At 35.8% G+C, this 5,184-nt stretch overlaps 1 pseudogene; it reads left to right on the forward strand.

The window, feature by feature from the left end:
- The first annotated feature begins 2,279 nt into the window (after window positions 1–2,279).
- LOC145045825 (uncharacterized) lies at window positions 2,280–3,957 on the forward strand (annotated as a pseudogene).
- The last annotated feature ends 1,227 nt before the right edge of the window (window positions 3,958–5,184 follow it).

Genomic DNA, 5,184 nt, shown 5'->3' on the forward strand with positions numbered 1-5,184 from the left:
TAAAATTTAACAAAAAGCCCTTCAAATAACTTCCACTTCCATTCTTGAATTTACTTCACATAGCCAAAGAGACACTCTTGATTGGAGACTTCAGCTTCTTGAGTTAGCTGCTGGAATTGTGTGTGTGTGTGTGTGTGTGTATATATATATATATATATATAAGTTCTTTCTATATATAAACATTAAATCTTTGTTGTTTTTTTCAAGTTTTTTGCAGATATACAAGTGTTGCATTCTTCATTTCAATTATACATATGTTTGTTTTGGTTTGCATGCAGTCTTTGTTTGGAAGCTTGGACAAACTTTGTAGCACCTGATCATCCATGGCATTCTTGGTAAAACAAATTTATAGTGTACTTCTTCCATTCATGTTAGTAATTTCTCATTATGATGTGTTGTTTCTTGTGCAATTTTATTTTTAGAAGGTATTTTACTTTATTAAATGTTGCACATCATGGAACATTTTAGGGCAGTTGTTGGTTTTCCTCTTGGTGATCCATCAATGAAGTGGCCAACATCATGTAATAACATTTAGGGGAAGATGTAGGTATATGTTTTTTAATGAATAATGTAATCATATGTATGAATATGAAATAAAGTTTGTTATTTTTATGACAATAAATTTTATGCAATGGGTTGTATTTTTTGTATATGGCATTTTATTTTATGTTATGAGACATTAAATGCAAATTTAATTTGAAAATTAGTAAATCCGTAAATAATTTTTTTTTTAATATTTAAAATTATGATACGCAAAAATATGTGTCATCTTCATTTATGACATGGCCTTTCTTGACAGGGGCTTCCTTGATACGCATTGCGTGTCATAAACACGCGTGTCGTAAGGTTACGACACGCAAATGCGTGTCGTCTTCCTTTATGACAGGGCCTTCCTTGATACGCATTGTGTGTCATAACCGCGCGTCGTAAATGCGCGTCGTGTATAGACGACGCGCAAAAGCGCGTCGTCTCTCTTTATGACAGGGCCTTCCTTGACGCGCATTTGCGCGTCGTCTGAGCGTTTTACGACGCGCAATGAGCGTCGTAAAAGGCTGTTTTTCTAGTAGTGTAATAAAATATCTAACACCCACTATTCATCACTCACTTCACTCTCTACGATTCGATCGACTTGAGACCTCGAATCGCCTCCCCTTGCAGACAACGTCTCCTCCTCCGATCGTGACGTTACTTCTCCTCATTTGCAGGTTTCGTTCTCTGATCAAGTTGTTCTTCGGGAAGGAATAACGAATTCATCCTCTCCACCAGCCGGCAATCTTTACTCTCTCCTTCTCCTTTTCTCTATAAACCCTAATCCGCCTCCACCACTACTAAATCCCTTTTGTTTATCCTAAAGGAATAACACAACCAACCTCGTATCTCAGATCAAGTACTCCGACGTGGAGTTGAGAATTGAGGGCCCGCTTCAGCTCACACCCTCGCTGACGTGCATCACTTAATATTCCAGGCCACTGAGGTTTGATCGACTTGAGGCTAAGCGGAGTGGAGCTCGCCACCAACCTCGCTAGGCTCGCTAGCGAGCTTGAAACACCCTCCCCTAGCACTCTCTAGGGGGGTTGCTAAATCAAAATCGCTAATTGCTTGGCGAGAGGAGAGAAGGAAGTTTGCTGGATTGTGATTGGCTACATTCTCGTTCAATGGATCCAACCCAATTTCATTTGAACAATCGAACCATTCAGAACTGGGTTCCAATCGATATCGCCTTCAAAATCGCCTCCTTTCTTTAGGTCTGTTGATTTCTTTCGCTAATCTTCTTCCAATCGATTTTTCAATATTTTGAGAAATTACGAATTAAGAATTGCTTTCTAATTTTCGAAACTTTTTTTATGAATTCAATTTGGCATTCTAAAGTAATTGGAATCGGTTTTCAACTCCCCCCCCCCCACGTTCTCACAATCGATCGTGAATCGATTTTCAGGTTCTTCCAAGATTTGGGTTCTGATTTCGTATCAAAAGACTTCACCTTCAGGCGAAACAAAAGCCTAGGGCTCAGTTCGATTAATTGGTAGCAAAAGTCAGACGTAATCTCAAAAGTTGGCGTGGAAAGAGTCTCGGAATCCACTTCAGGTAAGTTATTCAACACGGATTGTCTATCTCCTATTTCTTCTCTCAAATTAATAGCAGTCGACACAAGAACTTTGAGAATGTTATCTGGTGCTTTCTTGATTTTCACCCAAATTGTGTTTTCTTCTTATGATATGGCAAGTTCATTTATTAAGTTGCTACCCCAATCGACACACAATTATATTAGTACCGACCAAATGTGCTACAAGCCTACTCCATTGTTAAGGATACTGAAGATGACCAATCTTACCTTGAAGACTGTGGTAGCGTTGATGATAATCCCAATGATTCATCCTGGAGAAATGTGGTTATCTGGACTGATGGAAGGTGAATATTCAAATTTAAATATTGAAGAGAAATTGAATGATCTTTTGGCTCTGATTGATCTATAAAAATCAGGTTCCAGTATAAGAACAGAGGTAAATTAAATAATATAATTTCTTTCATAGTATTTTGCAAATTTACTGCATCATAATTCACATAATCTTTCAGGAACCTGTATCATCATCATCATCATCATTGGGTGCTCAGTGTGTTCCTCCCAATGTTTATCATATTGGTTATGGAGCAAAAATAAAGAGATCAAAATCAAAGCAACTTGAGAACGAGTTCAACCAGCTGATTCATAGTGAGAAAGATGAAATGCAAGATATGCAAGTTGATTCATCAGCAATTATCTCATTGATCGTAGGTATAATTGATACTGGATTTTCGTGGGCCCGTGTACCACATGTGATCCATGCCACAAATCGATTTACTTTGAATCATCTGAAGATTGAGGGATTAAGGTTTAAAAATTTAAAGTCTTTTTTCCATTTTTACCTGCTACAAGAAACTGTTTTACCCTTGCTCTAGGCAAGGTTGATTATCACTTCACTTGTATATATTCTTATAAATTCTTACTAGTATTCACTTAATAAACATCCAATATTTTTCATTTTAATGGTAATACAGGGTCCAAACAAAAGGATACTTAGCTAATTATCAATGCTTGAAAGACGAATGGCTCAAGGCAAGAAAGAGTTCTTGTTTTATCCAGTGTGGTTGTTTTTGTTATATATGTGTGTGTGTGTATATATATATATATATATATATATATATATATATATATACTATTTTTTGAATCTAAACATTTTTTTATAAATCTTTAGGTGCTAATAATCAAGAGGAAATTGTCGTTGAAAGCATAAAACACGCAAAGGAAGCGATTGCTTTAGATGTCAAGGATGGGAATTCATGGTGTAAGTTTATTGCATAATTTATCATCAATACATAAGAATTTATGTGTATTGGCGATTTTACCCTTTCTGTTCTTCCAACAGACAACTTGGGGAATGCTTGTTTGACATGTTTCTTTGTCACGGGGGCATGGGATCACAGCAAATTACATCAGTCTTTAAAAGCATACCAAAATGTTGTATGTTGGAAATCTACTTTGTAGATTTGACTTGAAAAAGTCAACTTTTATCTGATATTGTTTCTTTCATGATGTAACAGGAGAAAGATGAAAGCATGAAGTCAAACCCAAACTTATATTTCAATTCTGCTACTGTGAATACATATCTGGAAAATTACGAAAGGGCCCTCAGTGGATTTGAAGCAGCTGTTGCATCAAAAAATCCTTGTCTTAATGCCACCGAGGAAGTTCAAAAAATGGTCAATCTTTTTAACAAGCTAGACACTTTGTTGAAGGCAAGTTTCTGTCTTTGTTATTACCTTTTTCTTTTTAAATTTCAAGAAACTTGTATCTTAAATATTCAGATAAATAAAAGTAGAAATCAAGATTGGTTTTCTTGGATGAGAGCTTGAGTCTTTGATGTGAACTAACTATTTGTTTTACAGGGACAAATCAAGGCCAAAAGGCTAGCTTCTTAATTAATTCTCACAAAAGGTGGTTAACTCTCTTATCAACATGTATCCTAGCTTCTACTAATTATCAATGTTTATGTGTTCAGGTTTGTCCAATCTGTTGTTGCTTTTACTATCTTTTGAGAAGGCAACAGGGAAAAAACCACTGGGGATCATATTCTACAGTTATACATAAATATAATTTCAAGTGGTACAATTAAAGAAAAAAAACTAAATCTTCACTTTGTTTTTTATTTGCAGGGATGATGTAAGTGATGGGCAACTAATGAGCCGAAAGCAACTTCTTTAATATAAGAGTGGGGACACTGTTGTCTGTTGGTGCATGCTGTCTTTATATGATGCAGTGGGTTCATCAGAGGGCCTGGAGAGGACCTGAAGCCTTTCATTCCATGAAAAGTACAAACAGAGCCCCTGTTATCGGTTGTAATTTGCACTTTCAAGAGTGGGCCACCTACTCATAGAGTTTTGAAGTCGTTGGGCTGCATTATATGACAATGTTTCGATCAATTGTCCAAGTAGGCGTCTGAATTCCAATGTCTATAGTCTAGAATATCAACAGTATAAAAAAAATTAATTTGATGAATACTTATTAATGCAGGAATGGGGCTTTGAACTTCCAATAGGGAATATTTTAGATCGTGCAATGATCAAATATATAGATTTCTTGCTGGCAACAACATCTGGAAAAGCAGTAGCAGAGAGATTCCATGGTAAGCTCGCAGCTCCATTTGAGAAAACTAAGCTTTCTGCTTATGCCCTTGCTGCCATGGTCGAGAGTGCTGTTCTTTCAGAGGTAAAAAAAATAGTAAAACCCTTTTCTTTATTTCGGAAAAAGACTTAATTACCTTTTTCTTTAACAGGAATTAATGCAAGGTTTTGATCATGAGACTGTTGCTGTAGTAGTAGCTAGATTAACTTCTTATAAAATGGAAATGGAGGTGAATTTGCACTTTTCTTTCTAGTACTTTTTGCACAAATCAAATATATAAATTTTATTTACAGAATCACCCTTTTCAGGAATCATTTGATGAAACAAGGTGGATAGATAGAAACCTAATTTGTCTATGTTCCAAATTTGGGGACTATAGAAAAGATGACCCTTCTTCATTTTCTTTAAACCCTAGTTTCTCATTGTTCCGTCAATTCATGTTCAATCTTCGAAGATCACAGTTTGTTCAGGTAAAAAGTTGTTAATTTACCGAATTGCCCTTTTGTTATATGTTCTTAATTTTA

Source organism: Lactuca saligna, chromosome 5 (assembly GCF_052625555.1).
Source record: "Lactuca saligna cultivar CGN05327 chromosome 5, ASM5262555v1, whole genome shotgun sequence".
NCBI classification, from domain to species: domain Eukaryota; kingdom Viridiplantae; phylum Streptophyta; class Magnoliopsida; order Asterales; family Asteraceae; genus Lactuca; species Lactuca saligna.